Genomic DNA, 21,220 nt, shown 5'->3' with positions numbered 1-21,220 from the left:
TCCATGGTGTAATGGTTAGCACTCTGGATCTTATGATCTGAGTTCAAATCTTGGTGCAACCTTTAGTCTTTATACCTTTGCAACTAATCATGCCAATTTTTAGATAGTCAGTTTTAAGCAGATCAAAACTATTGAAGGAATAGACATTTTGACAGGGGGACCCAACCTCTTGATCATGGATCCAGAGACACCTAAGTTTAAGCTCCCAATCGCAAAGACAAAGTAATCCACTAAAAAGTCCCCCGTAGGGCATTTGCACAATTGAAGGGTCCAGTGGGGTTAAAATTACGCCCAACGTGGGGCTCGAACCCACGACCCTGAGATTAAGAGTCTCATGCTCTACCGACTGAGCTAGCAGGGCAGGAAGGTAGTCCAGGGAGGTTTCAAACAGCAGCCAACATGGGGCTCGAACAGACCCTGATAATAAGAATCTGGTGCGCTACCGTATGAGCTAGCCAGGCTATTTCAAAGCCACTACAAAAATTCCAGGACGTATACATTTTGCCCTCTTAATGTTGCTTGCTATTAAAGGCCAAAAAGGTGCATAGTAGGGAATTAACAAATGTTCTTTTGAGCTAGCTGGGCAATAGAGCAGCAAGTTGGTAAAAACCATTGTGACAAATAAAATATGGAGAGTACGAGCTAGCCAGGAGTTGAACCGAGAATCTTCTGATCCGTAGTCAGACGCGTTATCCATTGCGCCACTAGCCCTGCCAGAATGTTTTTCTATTGGTCCATGTCTTCTTTCTCCCAAAGCAGTTAATTGCAGCAGCAAACTGCTTTTTCCTCTACACTGAAAGTCCTTGGGTAGGCTAGGTTTGGCACATCTGAAAATAATTCCAGGACGGATTTTGTGATGCACTTCTGTGCTTTACAATAGAGTCCAATCCTCGTTAGTATAGTGGACAGTATCTCCGCCTGTCACGCGGAAGACCGGGGTTCGATTCCCCGACGGGGAGGGTTCTATCATGTTTTTACAAATCTTCACAACTGCCATCTCTTCTTGGAGATTGAGAACTATCCCAAGTGAATAAACGACTAGTGCGGGCCACCATCATAAGTCGTGGTATCTACTCTGCCAGCCTGTTTTGAGATCCTCATCTCAATACAAAGAAGTTCAACATAGAGATTATGGTCCACAAGGTTCATGAACCTTGACAGGAGACACATCCTTTTGCTATCAAATGAACTTGCTACTTCCTAACCTACCTGTTAAACTAATGGTTCCATGGTGTAATGGTTAGCACTCTGGATCTTATGATCTGAGTTCAAATCTTGGTGCAACCTTTAGTCTTTATACCTTTGCAACTAATCATGCCAATTTTTAGATAGTCAGTTTTAAGCAGATCAAAACTATTGAAGGAATAGACATTTTGACAGGGGGACCCAACCTCTTGATCATGGATCCAGAGACACCTAAGTTTAAGCTCCCAATCGCAAAGACAAAGTAATCCACTAAAAAGTCCCCCGTAGGGCATTTGCACAATTGAAGGGTCCAGTGGGGTTAAAATTACGCCCAACGTGGGGCTCGAACCCACGACCCTGAGATTAAGAGTCTCATGCTCTACCGACTGAGCTAGCCGGGCAGGAAGGTAGTCCAGGGAGGTTTCAAACAGCAGCCAACATGGGGCTCGAACAGACCCTGATAATAAGAATCTGGTGCGCTACCGTATGAGCTAGCCAGGCTATTTCAAAGCCACTACAAAAATTCCAGGACGTATACATTTTGCCCTCTTAATGTTGCTTGCTATTAAAGGCCAAAAAGGTGCATAGTAGGGAATTAACAAATGTTCTTTTGAGCTAGCTGGGCAATAGAGCAGCAAGTTGGTAAAAACCATTGTGACAAATAAAATATGGAGAGTACGAGCTAGCCAGGAGTTGAACCAAGAATCTTCTGATCCGTAGTCAGACGCGTTATCCATTGCGCCACTAGCCCTGCCAGAATGTTTTTCTATTGGTCCATGTCTTCTTTCTCCCAAAGCAGTTAATTGCAGCAGCAAACTGCTTTTTCCTCTACACTGAAAGTCCTTGGGTAGGCTAGGTTTGGCACATCTGAAAATAATTCCAGGACGGATTTTGTGATGCACTTCTGTGCTTTACAATAGAGTCCAATCCTCGTTAGTATAGTGGACAGTATCTCCGCCTGTCATGCGGAAGACCGGGGTTTGATTCCCTGACGGGGAGGGTTCTATCATGTTTTTACAAATCTTCACAACTGCCATCTCTTCTTGGAGATTGAGAACTATCCCAAGTGAATAAACGACTAGTGCGGGCCACCATCATAAGTCGTGGTATCTACTCTGCCAGCCTGTTTTGAGATCCTCATCTCAATACAAAGAAGTTCAACATAGAGATTATGGTCCACAAGGTTCATGAACCTTGACAGGAGACACATCCTTTTGCTATCAAATGAACTTGCTACTTCCTAACCTACCTGTTAAACTAATGGTTCCATGGTGTAATGGTTAGCACTCTGGATCTTATGATCTGAGTTCAAATCTTGGTGCAACCTTTAGTCTTTATACCTTTGCAGCTAATCATGCCAATTTTTAGATAGTCAGTTTTAAGCAGATCAAAACTATTGAAGGAATAGACATTTTGACAGGGGGACCCAACCTCTTGATCATGGATCCAGAGACACCTAAGCTCCCAATCGCAAAGACAAAGTAATCCACTAAAAAGTCCCCCGTAGGGCATTTGCACAATTGAAGGGTCCAGTGGGGTTAAAATTACGCCCAACGTGGGGCTCAAACCCACGACCCTGAGATTAAGAGTCTCATGCTCTACCGACTGAGCTAGCCGGGCAGGAAGGTAGTCCAGGGAGGTTTCAAACAGCAGCCAACATGGGGCTCGAACAGACCCTGATAATAAGAATCTGGTGCGCTACCGTATGAGCTAGCCAGCCACTACAAAAATTCCAGGACGTATACATTTTGCCCTCTTAATGTTGCTTGCTATTAAAGGCCAAAAGGGTGCATAGTAGGGAATTAACAAATGTTCTTTTGAGCTAGCTGGGCAATAGAGCAGCAAGTTGGTAAAAACCATTGTGACAAATAAAATATGGAGAGTACGAGCTAGCCAGGAGTTGAACCGAGAATCTTCTGATCCGTAGTCAGACGCGTTATCCATTGCGCCACTAGCCCTGCCAGAATGTTTTTCTATTGGTCCATGTCTTCTTTCTCCCAAAGCAGTTAATTGCAGCAGCAAACTGCTTTTTCCTCTACACTGAAAGTCCTTGGGTAGGCTAGGTTTGGCACATCTGAAAATAATTCCAGGACGGATTTTGTGATGCACTTCTGTGCTTTACAATAGAGTCCAATCCTCGTTAGTATAGTGGACAGTATCTCCGCCTGTCACGCGGAAGACCGGGGTTCGATTCCCCGACGGGGAGGGTTCTATCATGTTTTTACAAATCTTCACAACTGCCATCTCTTCTTGGAGATTGAGAACTATCCCAAGTGAATAAACGACTAGTGCGGGCCACCATCATAAGTCGTGGTATCTACTCTGCCAGCCTGTTTTGAGATCCTCATCTCAATACAAAGAAGTTCAACATAGAGATTATGGTCCACAAGGTTCATGAACCTTGACAGGAGACACATCCTTTTGCTATCAAATGAACTTGCTACTTCCTAACCTACCTGTTAAACTAATGGTTCCATGGTGTAATGGTTAGCACTCTGGATCTTATGATCTGAGTTCAAATCTTGGTGCAACCTTTAGTCTTTATACCTTTGCAACTAATCATGCCAATTTTTAGATAGTCAGTTTTAAGCAGATCAAAACTATTGAAGGAATAGACATTTTGACAGGGGGACCCAACCTCTTGATCATGGATCCAGAGACACCTAAGCTCCCAATCGCAAAGACAAAGTAATCCACTAAAAAGTCCCCCGTAGGGCATTTGCACAATTGAAGGGTCCAGTGGGGTTAAAATTACGCCCAACGTGGGGCTCGAACCCACGACCCTGAGATTAAGAGTCTCATGCTCTACCGACTGAGCTAGCCGGGCAGGAAGGTAGTCCAGGGAGGTTTCAAACAGCAGCCAACATGGGGCTCGAACAGACCCTGATAATAAGAATCTGGTGCGCTACCGTATGAGCTAGCCAGGCTATTTCAAAGCCACTACAAAAATTCCAGGACGTATACATTTTGCCCTCTTAATGTTGCTTGCTATTAAAGGCCAAAAAGGTGCATAGTAGGGAATTAACAAATGTTCTTTTGAGCTAGCTGGGCAATAGAGCAGCAAGTTGGTAAAAACCATTGTGACAAATAAAATATGGAGAGTACGAGCTAGCCAGGAGTTGAACCGAGAATCTTCTGATCCGTAGTCAGACGCGTTATCCATTGCGCCACTAGCCCTGCCAGAATGTTTTTCTATTGGTCCATGTCTTCTTTCTCCCAAAGCAGTTAATTGCAGCAGCAAACTGCTTTTTCCTCTACACTGAAAGTCCTTGGGTAGGCTAGGTTTGGCACATCTGAAAATAATTCCAGGACGGATTTTGTGATGCACTTCTGTGCTTTACAATAGAGTCCAATCCTCGTTAGTATAGTGGACAGTATCTCCGCCTGTCACGCGGAAGACCGGGGTTCGATTCCCCGACGGGGAGGGTTCTATCATGCTTTTACAAATCTTCACAACTGCCATCTCTTCTTGGAGATTGAGAACTATCCCAAGTGAATAAACGACTAGTGCGGGCCACCATCATAAGTCGTGGTATCTACTCTGCCAGCCTGTTTTGAGATCCTCATCTCAATACAAAGAAGTTCAACATAGAGATTATGGTCCACAAGGTTCATGAACCTTGACAGGAGACACATCCTTTTGCTATCAAATGAACTTGCTACTTCCTAACCTACCTGTTAAACTAATGGTTCCATGGTGTAATGGTTAGCACTCTGGATCTTATGATCTGAGTTCAAATCTTGGTGCAACCTTTAGTCTTTATACCTTTGCAACTAATCATGCCAATTTTTAGATAGTCAGTTTTAAGCAGATCAAAACTATTGAAGGAATAGACATTTTGACAGGGGGACCCAACCTCTTGATCATGGATCCAGAGACACCTAAGTTTAAGCTCCCAATCGCAAAGACAAAGTAATCCACTAAAAAGTCCCCCGTAGGGCATTTGCACAATTGAAGGGTCCAGTGGGGTTAAAATTACACCCAACGTGGGGCTCGAACCCACGACCCTGAGATTAAGAGTCTCATGCTCTACCGACTGAGCTAGCCGGGCAGGAAGGTAGTCCAGGGAGGTTTCAAACAGCAGCCAACATGGGGCTCGAACAGACCCTGATAATAAGAATCTGGTGCGCTACCGTATGAGCTAGCCAGGCTATTTCAAAGCCACTACAAAAATTCCAGGACGTATACATTTTGCCCTCTTAATGTTGCTTGCTATTAAAGGCCAAAAAGGTGCATAGTAGGGAATTAACAAATGTTCTTTTGAGCTAGCTGGGCAATAGAGCAGCAAGGTGGTAAAAACCATTGTGACAAATAAAATATGGAGAGTACGAGCTAGCCAGGAGTTGAACCGAGAATCTTCTGATCCGTAGTCAGACGCGTTATCCATTGCGCCACTAGCCCTGCCAGAATGTTTTTCTATTGGTCCATGTCTTCTTTCTCCCAAAGCAGTTAATTGCAGCAGCAAACTGCTTTTTCCTCTACACTGAAAGTCCTTGGGTAGGCTAGGTTTGGCACATCTGAAAATAATTCCAGGACGGATTTTGTGATGCACTTCTGTGCTTTACAATAGAGTCCAATCCTCGTTAGTATAGTGGACAGTATCTCCGCCTGTCACGGAGGTTCGATTCCCCGACGGGGAGGGTTCTATCATGTTTTTACAAATCTTCACAACTGCCATCTCTTCTTGGAGATTGAGAACTATCCCAAGTGAATAAACGACTAGTGCGGGCCACCATCATAAGTCGTGGTATCTACTCTGCCAGCCTGTTTTGAGATCCTCATCTCAATACAAAGAAGTTCAACATAGAGATTATGGTCCACAAGGTTCATGAACCTTGACAGGAGACACATCCTTTTGCTATCAAATGAACTTGCTACTTCCTAACCTACCTGTTAAACTAATGGTTCCATGGTGTAATGGTTAGCACTCTGGATCTTATGATCTGAGTTCAAATCTTGGTGCAACCTTTAGTCTTTATACCTTTGCAACTAATCATGCCAATTTTTAGATAGTCAGTTTTAAGCAGATCAAAACTATTGAAGGAATAGACATTTTGACAGGGGGACCCAACCTCTTGATCATGGATCCAGAGACACCTAAGTTTAAGCTCCCAATCGCAAAGACAAAGTAATCCACTAAAAAGTCCCCCGTAGGGCATTTGCACAATTGAAGGGTCCAGTGGGGTTAAAATTACGCCCAACGTGGGGCTCAAACCCACGACCCTGAGATTAAGAGTCTCATGCTCTACCGACTGAGCTAGCCGGGCAGGAAGGTAGTCCAGGGAGGTTTCAAACAGCAGCCAACATGGGGCTCGAACAGACCCTGATAATAAGAATCTGGTGCGCTACCGTATGAGCTAGCCAGCCACTACAAAAATTCCAGGACGTATACATTTTGCCCTCTTAATGTTGCTTGCTATTAAAGGCCAAAAGGGTGCATAGTAGGGAATTAACAAATGTTCTTTTGAGCTAGCTGGGCAATAGAGCAGCAAGTTGGTAAAAACCATTGTGACAAATAAAATATGGAGAGTACGAGCTAGCCAGGAGTTGAACCGAGAATCTTCTGATCCGTAGTCAGACGCGTTATCCATTGCGCCACTAGCCCTGCCAGAATGTTTTTCTATTGGTCCATGTCTTCTTTCTCCCAAAGCAGTTAATTGCAGCAGCAAACTGCTTTTTCCTCTACACTGAAAGTCCTTGGGTAGGCTAGGTTTGGCACATCTGAAAATAATTCCAGGACGGATTTTGTGATGCACTTCTGTGCTTTACAATAGAGTCCAATCCTCGTTAGTATAGTGGACAGTATCTCCGCCTGTCACGCGGAAGACCGGGGTTCGATTCCCCGACGGGGAGGGTTCTATCATGTTTTTACAAATCTTCACAACTGCCATCTCTTCTTGGAGATTGAGAACTATCCCAAGTGAATAAACGACTAGTGCGGGCCACCATCATAAGTCGTGGTATCTACTCTGCCAGCCTGTTTTGAGATCCTCATCTCAATACAAAGAAGTTCAACATAGAGATTATGGTCCACAAGGTTCATGAACCTTGACAGGAGACACATCCTTTTGCTATCAAATGAACTTGCTACTTCCTAACCTACCTGTTAAACTAATGGTTCCATGGTGTAATGGTTAGCACTCTGGATCTTATGATCTGAGTTCAAATCTTGGTGCAACCTTTAGTCTTTATACCTTTGCAACTAATCATGCCAATTTTTAGATAGTCAGTTTTAAGCAGATCAAAACTATTGAAGGAATAGACATTTTGACAGGGGGACCCAACCTCTTGATCATGGATCCAGAGACACCTAAGTTTAAGCTCCCAATCGCAAAGACAAAGTAATCCACTAAAAAGTCCCCCGTAGGGCATTTGCACAATTGAAGGGTCCAGTGGGGTTAAAATTACGCCCAACGTGGGGCTCGAACCCACGACCCTGAGATTAAGAGTCTCATGCTCTACCGACTGAGCTAGCCGGGCAGGAAGGTAGTCCAGGGAGGTTTCAAACAGCAGCCAACATGGGGCTCGAACAGACCCTGATAATAAGAATCTGGTGCGCTACCGTATGAGCTAGCCAGGCTATTTCAAAGCCACTACAAAAATTCCAGGACGTATACATTTTGCCCTCTTAATGTTGCTTGCTATTAAAGGCCAAAAAGGTGCATAGTAGGGAATTAACAAATGTTCTTTTGAGCTAGCTGGGCAATAGAGCAGCAAGTTGGTAAAAACCATTGTGACAAATAAAATATGGAGAGTACGAGCTAGCCAGGAGTTGAACCAAGAATCTTCTGATCCGTAGTCAGACGCATTATCCATTGCGCCACTAGCCCTGCCAGAATGTTTTTCTATTGGTCCATGTCTTCTTTCTCCCAAAGCAGTTAATTGCAGCAGCAAACTGCTTTTTCCTCTACACTGAAAGTCCTTGGGTAGGCTAGGTTTGGCACATCTGAAAATAATTCCAGGACGGATTTTGTGATGCACTTCTGTGCTTTACAATAGAGTCCAATCCTCGTTAGTATAGTGGACAGTATCTCCGCCTGTCACGCGGAAGACCGGGGTTTGATTCCCTGACGGGGAGGGTTCTATCATGTTTTTACAAATCTTCACAACTGCCATCTCTTCTTGGAGATTGAGAACTATCCCAAGTGAATAAACGACTAGTGCGGGCCACCATCATAAGTCGTGGTATCTACTCTGCCAGCCTGTTTTGAGATCCTCATCTCAATACAAAGAAGTTCAACATAGAGATTATGGTCCACAAGGTTCATGAACCTTGACAGGAGACACATCCTTTTGCTATCAAATGAACTTGCTACTTCCTAACCTACCTGTTAAACTAATGGTTCCATGGTGTAATGGTTAGCACTCTGGATCTTATGATCTGAGTTCAAATCTTGGTGCAACCTTTAGTCTTTATACCTTTGCAGCTAATCATGCCAATTTTTAGATAGTCAGTTTTAAGCAGATCAAAACTATTGAAGGAATAGACATTTTGACAGGGGGACCCAACCTCTTGATCATGGATCCAGAGACACCTAAGCTCCCAATCGCAAAGACAAAGTAATCCACTAAAAAGTCCCCCGTAGGGCATTTGCACAATTGAAGGGTCCAGTGGGGTTAAAATTACGCCCAACGTGGGGCTCAAACCCACGACCCTGAGATTAAGAGTCTCATGCTCTACCGACTGAGCTAGCCGGGCAGGAAGGTAGTCCAGGGAGGTTTCAAACAGCAGCCAACATGGGGCTCGAACAGACCCTGATAATAAGAATCTGGTGCGCTACCGTATGAGCTAGCCAGCCACTACAAAAATTCCAGGACGTATACATTTTGCCCTCTTAATGTTGCTTGCTATTAAAGGCCAAAAGGGTGCATAGTAGGGAATTAACAAATGTTCTTTTGAGCTAGCTGGGCAATAGAGCAGCAAGTTGGTAAAAACCATTGTGACAAATAAAATATGGAGAGTACGAGCTAGCCAGGAGTTGAACCGAGAATCTTCTGATCCGTAGTCAGACGCGTTATCCATTGCGCCACTAGCCCTGCCAGAATGTTTTTCTATTGGTCCATGTCTTCTTTCTCCCAAAGCAGTTAATTGCAGCAGCAAACTGCTTTTTCCTCTACACTGAAAGTCCTTGGGTAGGCTAGGTTTGGCACATCTGAAAATAATTCCAGGACGGATTTTGTGATGCACTTCTGTGCTTTACAATAGAGTCCAATCCTCGTTAGTATAGTGGACAGTATCTCCGCCTGTCACGCGGAAGACCGGGGTTCGATTCCCCGACGGGGAGGGTTCTATCATGTTTTTACAAATCTTCACAACTGCCATCTCTTCTTGGAGATTGAGAACTATCCCAAGTGAATAAACGACTAGTGCGGGCCACCATCATAAGTCGTGGTATCTACTCTGCCAGCCTGTTTTGAGATCCTCATCTCAATACAAAGAAGTTCAACATAGAGATTATGGTCCACAAGGTTCATGAACCTTGACAGGAGACACATCCTTTTGCTATCAAATGAACTTGCTACTTCCTAACCTACCTGTTAAACTAATGGTTCCATGGTGTAATGGTTAGCACTCTGGATCTTATGATCTGAGTTCAAATCTTGGTGCAACCTTTAGTCTTTATACCTTTGCAACTAATCATGCCAATTTTTAGATAGTCAGTTTTAAGCAGATCAAAACTATTGAAGGAATAGACATTTTGACAGGGGGACCCAACCTCTTGATCATGGATCCAGAGACACCTAAGCTCCCAATCGCAAAGACAAAGTAATCCACTAAAAAGTCCCCCGTAGGGCATTTGCACAATTGAAGGGTCCAGTGGGGTTAAAATTACGCCCAACGTGGGGCTCGAACCCACGACCCTGAGATTAAGAGTCTCATGCTCTACCGACTGAGCTAGCCGGGCAGGAAGGTAGTCCAGGGAGGTTTCAAACAGCAGCCAACATGGGGCTCGAACAGACCCTGATAATAAGAATCTGGTGCGCTACCGTATGAGCTAGCCAGGCTATTTCAAAGCCACTACAAAAATTCCAGGACGTATACATTTTGCCCTCTTAATGTTGCTTGCTATTAAAGGCCAAAAAGGTGCATAGTAGGGAATTAACAAATGTTCTTTTGAGCTAGCTGGGCAATAGAGCAGCAAGTTGGTAAAAAACATTGTGACAAATAAAATATGGAGAGTACGAGCTAGCCAGGAGTTGAACCGAGAATCTTCTGATCCGTAGTCAGACGCGTTATCCATTGCGCCACTAGCCCTGCCAGAATGTTTTTCTATTGGTCCATGTCTTCTTTCTCCCAAAGCAGTTAATTGCAGCAGCAAACTGCTTTTTCCTCTACACTGAAAGTCCTTGGGTAGGCTAGGTTTGGCACATCTGAAAATAATTCCAGGACGGATTTTGTGATGCACTTCTGTGCTTTACAATAGAGTCCAATCCTCGTTAGTATAGTGGACAGTATCTCCGCCTGTCACGCGGAAGACCGGGGTTCGATTCCCCGACGGGGAGGGTTCTATCATGCTTTTACAAATCTTCACAACTGCCATCTCTTCTTGGAGATTGAGAACTATCCCAAGTGAATAAACGACTAGTGCGGGCCACCATCATAAGTCGTGGTATCTACTCTGCCAGCCTGTTTTGAGATCCTCATCTCAATACAAAGAAGTTCAACATAGAGATTATGGTCCACAAGGTTCATGAACCTTGACAGGAGACACATCCTTTTGCTATCAAATGAACTTGCTACTTCCTAACCTACCTGTTAAACTAATGGTTCCATGGTGTAATGGTTAGCACTCTGGATCTTATGATCTGAGTTCAAATCTTGGTGCAACCTTTAGTCTTTATACCTTTGCAACTAATCATGCCAATTTTTAGATAGTCAGTTTTAAGCAGATCAAAACTATTGAAGGAATAGACATTTTGACAGGGGGACCCAACCTCTTGATCATGGATCCAGAGACACCTAAGTTTAAGCTCCCAATCGCAAAGACAAAGTAATCCACTAAAAAGTCCCCCGTAGGGCATTTGCACAATTGAAGGGTCCAGTGGGGTTAAAATTACACCCAACGTGGGGCTCGAACCCACGACCCTGAGATTAAGAGTCTCATGCTCTACCGACTGAGCTAGCCGGGCAGGAAGGTAGTCCAGGGAGGTTTCAAACAGCAGCCAACATGGGGCTCGAACAGACCCTGATAATAAGAATCTGGTGCGCTACCGTATGAGCTAGCCAGGCTATTTCAAAGCCACTACAAAAATTCCAGGACGTATACATTTTGCCCTCTTAATGTTGCTTGCTATTAAAGGCCAAAAAGGTGCATAGTAGGGAATTAACAAATGTTCTTTTGAGCTAGCTGGGCAATAGAGCAGCAAGTTGGTAAAAACCATTGTGACAAATAAAATATGGAGAGTACGAGCTAGCCAGGAGTTGAACCGAGAATCTTCTGATCCGTAGTCAGACGCGTTATCCATTGCGCCACTAGCCCTGCCAGAATGTTTTTCTATTGGTCCATGTCTTCTTTCTCCCAAAGCAGTTAATTGCAGCAGCAAACTGCTTTTTCCTCTACACTGAAAGTCCTTGGGTAGGCTAGGTTTGGCACATCTGAAAATAATTCCAGGACGGATTTTGTGATGCACTTCTGTGCTTTACAATAGAGTCCAATCCTCGTTAGTATAGTGGACAGTATCTCCGCCTGTCACGGAGGTTCGATTCCCCGACGGGGAGGGTTCTATCATGTTTTTACAAATCTTCACAACTGCCATCTCTTCTTGGAGATTGAGAACTATCCCAAGTGAATAAACGACTAGTGCGGGCCACCATCATAAGTCGTGGTATCTACTCTGCCAGCCTGTTTTGAGATCCTCATCTCAATACAAAGAAGTTCAACATAGAGATTATGGTCCACAAGGTTCATGAACCTTGACAGGAGACACATCCTTTTGCTATCAAATGAACTTGCTACTTCCTAACCTACCTGTTAAACTAATGGTTCCATGGTGTAATGGTTAGCACTCTGGATCTTATGATCTGAGTTCAAATCTTGGTGCAACCTTTAGTCTTTATACCTTTGCAACTAATCATGCCAATTTTTAGATAGTCAGTTTTAAGCAGATCAAAACTATTGAAGGAATAGACATTTTGACAGGGGGACCCAACCTCTTGATCATGGATCCAGAGACACCTAAGTTTAAGCTCCCAATCGCAAAGACAAAGTAATCCACTAAAAAGTCCCCCGTAGGGCATTTGCACAATTGAAGGGTCCAGTGGGGTTAAAATTACGCCCAACGTGGGGCTCAAACCCACGACCCTGAGATTAAGAGTCTCATGCTCTACCGACTGAGCTAGCCGGGCAGGAAGGTAGTCCAGGGAGGTTTCAAACAGCAGCCAACATGGGGCTCGAACAGACCCTGATAATAAGAATCTGGTGCGCTACCGTATGAGCTAGCCAGCCACTACAAAAATTCCAGGACGTATACATTTTGCCCTCTTAATGTTGCTTGCTATTAAAGGCCAAAAGGGTGCATAGTAGGGAATTAACAAATGTTCTTTTGAGCTAGCTGGGCAATAGAGCAGCAAGTTGGTAAAAACCATTGTGACAAATAAAATATGGAGAGTACGAGCTAGCCAGGAGTTGAACCGAGAATCTTCTGATCCGTAGTCAGACGCGTTATCCATTGCGCCACTAGCCCTGCCAGAATGTTTTTCTATTGGTCCATGTCTTCTTTCTCCCAAAGCAGTTAATTGCAGCAGCAAACTGCTTTTTCCTCTACACTGAAAGTCCTTGGGTAGGCTAGGTTTGGCACATCTGAAAATAATTCCAGGACGGATTTTGTGATGCACTTCTGTGCTTTACAATAGAGTCCAATCCTCGTTAGTATAGTGGACAGTATCTCCGCCTGTCACGCGGAAGACCGGGGTTCGATTCCCCGACGGGGAGGGTTCTATCATGTTTTTACAAATCTTCACAACTGCCATCTCTTCTTGGAGATTGAGAACTATCCCAAGTGAATAAACGACTAGTGCGGGCCACCATCATAAGTCGTGGTATCTACTCTGCCAGCCTGTTTTGAGATCCTCATCTCAATACAAAGAAGTTCAACATAGAGATTATGGTCCACAAGGTTCATGAACCTTGACAGGAGACACATCCTTTTGCTATCAAATGAACTTGCTACTTCCTAACCTACCTGTTAAACTAATGGTTCCATGGTGTAATGGTTAGCACTCTGGATCTTATGATCTGAGTTCAAATCTTGGTGCAACCTTTAGTCTTTATACCTTTGCAACTAATCATGCCAATTTTTAGATAGTCAGTTTTAAGCAGATCAAAACTATTGAAGGAATAGACATTTTGACAGGGGGACCCAACCTCTTGATCATGGATCCAGAGACACCTAAGCTCCCAATCGCAAAGACAAAGTAATCCACTAAAAAGTCCCCCGTAGGGCATTTGCACAATTGAAGGGTCCAGTGGGGTTAAAATTACGCCCAACGTGGGGCTCGAACCCACGACCCTGAGATTAAGAGTCTCATGCTCTACCGACTGAGCTAGCCGGGCAGGAAGGTAGTCCAGGGAGGTTTCAAACAGCAGCCAACATGGGGCTCGAACAGACCCTGATAATAAGAATCTGGTGCGCTACCGTATGAGCTAGCCAGGCTATTTCAAAGCCACTACAAAAATTCCAGGACGTATACATTTTGCCCTCTTAATGTTGCTTGCTATTAAAGGCCAAAAAGGTGCATAGTAGGGAATTAACAAATGTTCTTTTGAGCTAGCTGGGCAATAGAGCAGCAAGTTGGTAAAAAACATTGTGACAAATAAAATATGGAGAGTACGAGCTAGCCAGGAGTTGAACCGAGAATCTTCTGATCCGTAGTCAGACGCGTTATCCATTGCGCCACTAGCCCTGCCAGAATGTTTTTCTATTGGTCCATGTCTTCTTTCTCCCAAAGCAGTTAATTGCAGCAGCAAACTGCTTTTTCCTCTACACTGAAAGTCCTTGGGTAGGCTAGGTTTGGCACATCTGAAAATAATTCCAGGACGGATTTTGTGATGCACTTCTGTGCTTTACAATAGAGTCCAATCCTCGTTAGTATAGTGGACAGTATCTCCGCCTGTCACGCGGAAGACCGGGGTTCGATTCCCCGACGGGGAGGGTTCTATCATGCTTTTACAAATCTTCACAACTGCCATCTCTTCTTGGAGATTGAGAACTATCCCAAGTGAATAAACGACTAGTGCGGGCCACCATCATAAGTCGTGGTATCTACTCTGCCAGCCTGTTTTGAGATCCTCATCTCAATACAAAGAAGTTCAACATAGAGATTATGGTCCACAAGGTTCATGAACCTTGACAGGAGACACATCCTTTTGCTATCAAATGAACTTGCTACCTCTAACCTACCTGTTAAACTAATGGTTCCATGGTGTAATGGTTAGCACTCTGGATCTTATGATCTGAGTTCAAATCTTGGTGCAACCTTTAGTCTTTATACCTTTGCAACTAATCATGCCAATTTTTAGATAGTCAGTTTTAAGCAGATCAAAACTATTGAAGGAATAGACATTTTGACAGGGGGACCCAACCTCTTGATCATGGATCCAGAGACACCTAAGTTTAAGCTCCCAATCGCAAAGACAAAGTAATCCACTAAAAAGTCCCCCGTAGGGCATTTGCACAATTGAAGGGTCCAGTGGGGTTAAAATTACACCCAACGTGGGGCTCGAACCCACGACCCTGAGATTAAGAGTCTCATGCTCTACCGACTGCGCCAAAGCTGGCGCACGTTAGTCTGTTAAGGGGGGGGAAGAAGGAAGAGAAGAGGGGAGAAGGGGGAGGAAGAAAAAAGAAGAAAAAAGAGGAAAAAAGAGGAAAAAAAGAGGGGAAAGGGAAATATTCAGGAAACTGAATTTATCCCATTTTTAGTGATCGTTGTTATGCTATTGACAGTTTTTATCAACTATGGGCATTGTATTTAAATAAAATATGTTGGTTATGTTAAGGGAAGTTGATACATATTCTGCTTTTCTTTCTTGTGATGTGATGAAACATGCAAAACACAAACAGATGTTTCAATATATATATATGTTTAATTTAGTAAAACACACAAGAAAAATTTACACATCAACCCAAAACCAGTAAAAAAACCAAATATTTTATATACAATACATATTATATATATTTTTTTAATATCCTCAAGCCACTTCTCTTTAGGAACAGTCTCAGTCGAAGGGCAGTACATTTTCCCCTGATACTGACTGTGCCCAGTCTCCTTTGTCCTAAACTGCCCACATTTTTTACAGCTGTTGTGCTCCTCCTTGCGGTTCACCCTTCTAACCGGAGCTGGAGCAGGTGCATGTACAGGTGCAGGAGAGGCACAGAGGAAGACTCCTAGAGAGGGCCCACTAAGGGCGGATGGTGTCACTAGGAGCATCCTTGGTTGGGGAAAGGCAGGGCTGCGTGGAGCAGGGCTGCGTGGAGCAGGGCTGCGTGGAGCAGGGCTGGGTGGAGCAGGGCTGCGTGGAGCAGGGCTGGGTGGAGCAAGGCAGGGTGGAGCAGGGCTGCGTGGAGCAGGGCTGGGTGGAGCAGGGCTGCGTGGAGCAGGGCGGGGTGGAGCAGGGCGGGGTGGAGCAGGGCTGCGTGGAGCAGGGCGGGGTGGAGCAGGGCTGCGTGGAGCAGGGCTGCGTGGAGCAGGGCTGCGTGGAGCAGGGCGGGGTGGAGCAGGGCGGGGTGGAGCAGGGCTGCGTGGAGCAGGGCTGCGTGGAGCAGGGCTGCGTGGAGCAGGGCTGCGTGGAGCAGGGCTGCGTGGAGCAGGGCTGCGTGGAGCAGAGCTAGGAAGCTTGGGTGGTGGTGGAGGAGAAGGACTTGGGCTGCGGCTCACTAAATTAGGCTTTAGTAGAGCTGACTTGGACCCTCCAAAGCGAGACTTTGTGAACTACAAAAAGAAAAAAATGTATTAGATCATGATTGATGCTCCATACAATTTCACAAGTGTTGTGTCTAACTGTGGGCAGAGATAAAGAAACCAGATGCATGTATTATAGGTGTGTAACTATATTATTATGAATGGGTGTTTGACATTTGTTAGACTTCAAGACCATAATGATAAGAGCACAATGAAATAAAAAAAGACTATTATTCACCATCGATAAACTGGGAGGAGGTCTCAAGAATGACCGTGGCGTCGCCAAAGCCTCAGTCTGTGAGGGCCCGGTTCCTTCTCTTGATGTCCCAGCTGCTACTGCTGTTGAGGTGGTAGCATGGGACACCGATGTTGTTGTTGCAGGGCCCGACTGGATTGACAACAGCAATAATGTAGCATTAGGACAGCAATGTTATAGTGTTATAACATAACATAATGCTGAGAGTAACTAATATTCGACACATGACCGTCATGCTGATGTTCAGCTCACAATGTAATCTCATGTGTTTATGTTATATGAATAAAAAGATTACTTTAGAGGCGTGAAAGCCACAAGAGCAGGCAGTGGATCCTCCGAACAGGACAGTTTGTCCACGGGTCTGCAAAGGGCACTTCTCAATCTGAGGAGATATTTTGGCGTTATTTACTCACAGTTTATAAGTATTTACGAATGTATAATTTTTTACCTTCTGATAGAGGTCATGCCACTTCCGCTGTCGTGGAGCTGGTCTGTTGCCTGCTCCAGAGGGCCAGACGCCTGTATTGGCAAAGGCCTTCCTTCAACCTGGCCATCCATTCACCATCCCCCATGGGCTTGTGGGACTTTGGTCTAGCACTCATCTGTTGTGGAAGTAATAAAGTTAAATTAAATCCCCAAATTTCTCATTTTTATTAAGCAAAAAGAAGTGAATTATAATATATTATAATTTCTAAGGCTGCATGCTTTGTAAAACGTGTAGAACTCTGTTTAAAAACGTGTAAAACTCTGTTTAAAAACAATAAACTCTGTTTAAAAACAATAAATTCTGTTTGTAAAACACCCCAATAACTGTAGAAAAACGAAAACACAATGCCTATTCTTACCATGGAAATGTTAAACATAATATTTTATTTTATTTTTTAATTTTATTCGACTTTAAATCATTAAACTCTTGTAAGATAACTGCTCCCTGCGCGTAATTGTTATTAACGGGAGACAAGAAACAAAGCCCTACTTCGACGGGCAAAAACACAGACAAAAAATAGATTATTTGTTATAAAAGTTAGAAATATTTTTCTGGTTAAATTACTGACATGTATTTAAAGCGGATTTCATTCATACATTAAAGCTAACGTGGGTAGTGACAAATATTTTGAAAAGTAGTGTGTTATAACTAGCGTTGCATGCACGACATTTTATGCAAGAAAATAAACATAAAATGTTATTTACATGGCTAGATAGTAATCCTTAATATTAAAAACTTACCTTCTCAATGTAACAGTCTGCAATCGCTCCTTGTGACGCAAATGAAGTAGCGAGGGAGGGGGTCGGTAGATGAGCAAGTTCATGCGCGCGCAGGGGGGGAGGGTTTAGCGCCTGTGATTGGTCAGGCTCACTCGAGCCCCCTCTGCTTCATGATTGGTTTTCGCTTAAAGGAACTCTGTTACACGATTGGTCGAGCTGAGAGCACCTCTGCTTCATGATTGGTTTTTCATTTAAAGGAACTCTGTTACACGATTGGTCGAGAGAAGACAGTCGGACGTGCGATGGGTAGAGCTAGCCGGGCAGGAAGGTAGTCCAGGGAGGTTTCAAACAGCAGCCAACATGGGGCTCGAACAGACCCTGATAATAAGAATCTGGTGCGCTACCGTATGAGCTAGCCAGGCTATTTCAAAGCCACTACAAAAATTCCAGGACGTATACATTTTGCCCTCTTAATGTTGCTTGCTATTAAAGGCCAAAAAGGTGCATAGTAGGGAATTAACAAATGTTCTTTTTAGCTAGCTGGGCAATAGAGCAGCAAGTTGGTAAAAACCATTGTGACAAATAAAATATGGAGAGTACGAGCTAGCCAGGAGTTGAACCGAGAATCTTCTGATCCGTAGTCAGACGCGTTATCCATTGCGCCACTAGCCCTGCCAGAATGTTTTTCTATTGGTCCATGTCTTCTTTCTCCCAAAGCAGTTAATTGCAGCAGCAAACTGCTTTTTCCTCTACACTGAAAGTCCTTGGGTAGGCTAGGTTTGGCACATCTGAAAATAATTCCAGGACGGATTTTGTGATGCACTTCTGTGCTTTACAATAGAGTCCAATCCTCGTTAGTATAGTGGACAGTATCTCCGCCTGTCACGGAGGTTCGATTCCCCGACGGGGAGGGTTCTATCATGTTTTTACAAATCTTCACAACTGCCATCTCTTCTTGGAGATTGAGAACTATCCCAAGTGAATAAACGACTAGTGCGGGCCACCATCATAAGTCGTGGTATCTACTCTGCCAGCCTGTTTTGAGATCCTCATCTCAATACAAAGAAGTTCAACATAGAGATTATGGTCCACAAGGTTCATGAACCTTGACAGGAGACACATCCTTTTGCTATCAAATGAACTTGCTACTTCCTAACCTACCTGTTAAACTAATGGTTCCATGGTGTAATGGTTAGCACTCTGGATCTTATGATCTGAGTTCAAATCTTGGTGCAACCTTTAGTCTTTATACCTTTGCAACTAATCATGCCAATTTTTAGATAGTCAGTTTTAAGCAGATCAAAACTATTGAAGGAATAGACATTTTGACAGGGGGACCCAACCTCTTGATCATGGATCCAGAGACACCTAAGTTTAAGCTCCCAATCGCAAAGACAAAGTAATCCACTAAAAAGTCCCCCGTAGGGCATTTGCACAATTGAAGGGTCCAGTGGGGTTAAAATTACGCCCAACGTGGGGCTCAAACCCACGACCCTGAGATTAAGAGTCTCATGCTCTACCGACTGAGCTAGCCGGGCAGGAAGGTAGTCCAGGGAGGTTTCAAACAGCAGCCAACATGGGGCTCGAACAGACCCTGATAATAAGAATCTGGTGCGCTACCGTATGAGCTAGCCAGCCACTACAAAAATTCCAGGACGTATACATTTTGCCCTCTTAATGTTGCTTGCTATTAAAGGCCAAAAGGGTGCATAGTAGGGAATTAACAAATGTTCTTTTGAGCTAGCTGGGCAATAGAGCAGCAAGTTGGTAAAAACCATTGTGACAAATAAAATATGGAGAGTACGAGCTAGCCAGGAGTTGAACCGAGAATCTTCTGATCCGTAGTCAGACGCGTTATCCATTGCGCCACTAGCCCTGCCAGAATGTTTTTCTATTGGTCCATGTCTTCTTTCTCCCAAAGCAGTTAATTGCAGCAGCAAACTGCTTTTTCCTCTACACTGAAAGTCCTTGGGTAGGCTAGGTTTGGCACATCTGAAAATAATTCCAGGACGGATTTTGTGATGCACTTCTGTGCTTTACAATAGAGTCCAATCCTCGTTAGTATAGTGGACAGTATCTCCGCCTGTCACGCGGAAGACCGGGGTTCGATTCCCCGACGGGGAGGGTTCTATCATGTTTTTACAAATCTTCACAACTGCCATCTCTTCTTGGAGATTGAGAACTATCCCAAGTGAATAAACGACTAGTGCGGGCCACCATCATAAGTCGTGGTATCTACTCTGCCAGCCTGTTTTGAGATCCTCATCTCAATACAAAGAAGTTCAACATAGAGATTATGGTCCACAAGGTTCATGAACCTTGACAGGAGACACATCCTTTTGCTATCAAATGAACTTGCTACTTCCTAACCTACCTGTTAAGCTAATGGTTCCATGGTGTAATGGTTAGCACTCTGGATCTTATGATCTGAGTTCAAATCTTGGTGCAACCTTTAGTCTTTATACCTTTGCAACTAATCATGCCAATTTTTAGATAGTCAGTTTTAAGCAGATCAAAACTATTCAAGGAATAGACATTTTGACAGGGGGACCCAACCTCTTGATCATGGATCCAGAGACACCTAAGCTCCCAATCGCAAAGACAAAGTAATCCACTAAAAAGTCCCCCGTAGGGCATTTGCACAATTGAAGGGTCCAGTGGGGTTAAAATTACGCCCAACGTGGGGCTCGAACCCACGACCCTGAGATTAAGAGTCTCATGCTCTACCGACTGAGCTAGCCGGGCAGGAAGGTAGTCCAGGGAGGTTTCAAACAGCAGCCAACATGGGGCTCGAACAGACCCTGATAATAAGAATCTGGTGCGCTACCGTATGAGCTAGCCAGGCTATTTCAAAGCCACTACAAAAATTCCAGGACGTATACATTTTGCCCTCTTAATGTTGCTTGCTATTAAAGGCCAAAAAGGTGCATAGTAGGGAATTAACAAATGTTCTTTTGAGCTAGCTGGGCAATAGAGCAGCAAGTTGGTAAAAACCATTGTGACAAATAAAATATGGAGAGTACGAGCTAGCCAGGAGTTGAACCGAGAATCTTCTGATCCGTAGTCAGACGCGTTATCCATTGCGCCACTAGCCCTGCCAGAATGTTTTTCTATTGGTCCATGTCTTCTTTCTCCCAAAGCAGTTAATTGCAGCAGCAAACTGCTTTTTCTTCTACACTGAAAGTCCTTGGGTAGGCTAGGTTTGGCACATCTGAAAATAATTCCAGGACGGATTTTGTGATGCACTTCTGTGCTTTACAATAGAGTCCAATCCTCGTTAGTATAGTGGACAGTATCTCCGCCTGTCACGCGGAAGACCGGGGTTCGATTCCCAGACGGGGAGGGTTCTATCATGTTTTTACAAATCTTCACAACTGCCATCTCTTCTTGGAGATTGAGAACTATCCCAAGTGAATAAACGACTAGTGCGGGCCACCATCATAAGTCGTGGTATCTACTCTGCCAGCCTGTTTTGAGATCCTCATCTCAATACAAAGAAGTTCAACATAGAGATTATGGTCCACAAGGTTCATGAACCTTGACAGGAGACACATCCTTTTGCTATCAAATGAACTTGCTACTTCCTAACCTACCTGTTAAACTAATGGTTCCATGGTGTAATGGTTAGCACTCTGGATCTTATGATCTGAGTTCAAATCTTGGTGCAACC

General features: G+C 44.1%; 1 long non-coding RNA gene and 10 other non-coding genes across 11 annotated transcripts; all 11 read right to left on the bottom strand.

Moving 5' to 3' along the window:
• Positions 1-288: 288 nt before the first annotated feature.
• Positions 289-361, bottom strand: trnak-cuu (transfer RNA lysine (anticodon CUU)). Its single transcript has one exon. It is a non-coding gene; the product is annotated as a tRNA-Lys (tRNA).
• A 1,152-nt stretch (positions 362-1,513) lies between these two features.
• trnak-cuu (transfer RNA lysine (anticodon CUU)) lies at positions 1,514-1,586 on the bottom strand. Its single transcript has one exon. It is a non-coding gene; the product is annotated as a tRNA-Lys (tRNA).
• Positions 1,587-1,863: 277 nt separating this feature from the next.
• trnar-acg (transfer RNA arginine (anticodon ACG)) lies at positions 1,864-1,936 on the bottom strand. The gene has a single exon. It is a non-coding gene; the product is annotated as a tRNA-Arg (tRNA).
• Positions 1,937-3,939: 2,003 nt separating this feature from the next.
• trnak-cuu (transfer RNA lysine (anticodon CUU)) lies at positions 3,940-4,012 on the bottom strand. The gene has a single exon. It is a non-coding gene; the product is annotated as a tRNA-Lys (tRNA).
• Positions 4,013-5,164: 1,152 nt separating this feature from the next.
• trnak-cuu (transfer RNA lysine (anticodon CUU)) lies at positions 5,165-5,237 on the bottom strand. The gene has a single exon. It is a non-coding gene; the product is annotated as a tRNA-Lys (tRNA).
• A 2,356-nt stretch (positions 5,238-7,593) lies between these two features.
• Positions 7,594-7,666, bottom strand: trnak-cuu (transfer RNA lysine (anticodon CUU)). The gene has a single exon. It is a non-coding gene; the product is annotated as a tRNA-Lys (tRNA).
• A 2,353-nt stretch (positions 7,667-10,019) lies between these two features.
• trnak-cuu (transfer RNA lysine (anticodon CUU)) lies at positions 10,020-10,092 on the bottom strand. The gene has a single exon. It is a non-coding gene; the product is annotated as a tRNA-Lys (tRNA).
• A 1,152-nt stretch (positions 10,093-11,244) lies between these two features.
• On the bottom strand, positions 11,245-11,317 carry trnak-cuu (transfer RNA lysine (anticodon CUU)). The gene has a single exon. It is a non-coding gene; the product is annotated as a tRNA-Lys (tRNA).
• Positions 11,318-13,667: 2,350 nt separating this feature from the next.
• On the bottom strand, positions 13,668-13,740 carry trnak-cuu (transfer RNA lysine (anticodon CUU)). Its single transcript has one exon. It is a non-coding gene; the product is annotated as a tRNA-Lys (tRNA).
• Positions 13,741-15,985: 2,245 nt separating this feature from the next.
• Positions 15,986-17,252, bottom strand: LOC148081272 (uncharacterized). Its single transcript, XR_015710952.1, has 4 exons — positions 16,793-17,252; positions 16,640-16,726; positions 16,327-16,476; positions 15,986-16,118 (listed from the first exon to the last, which is right to left on the bottom strand). It is a non-coding gene; the product is annotated as an uncharacterized LOC148081272 (long non-coding RNA).
• A 2,970-nt stretch (positions 17,253-20,222) lies between these two features.
• On the bottom strand, positions 20,223-20,295 carry trnak-cuu (transfer RNA lysine (anticodon CUU)). Its single transcript has one exon. It is a non-coding gene; the product is annotated as a tRNA-Lys (tRNA).
• Positions 20,296-21,220: the final 925 nt, after the last annotated feature.

Source organism: Callionymus lyra, chromosome 4, assembly GCF_982586985.1.
Source record: "Callionymus lyra chromosome 4, fCalLyr1.hap1.1, whole genome shotgun sequence".
NCBI lineage: Eukaryota > Metazoa > Chordata > Actinopteri > Syngnathiformes > Callionymidae > Callionymus > Callionymus lyra.
This window is presented reverse-complemented; position numbering and strand designations above follow the sequence as displayed.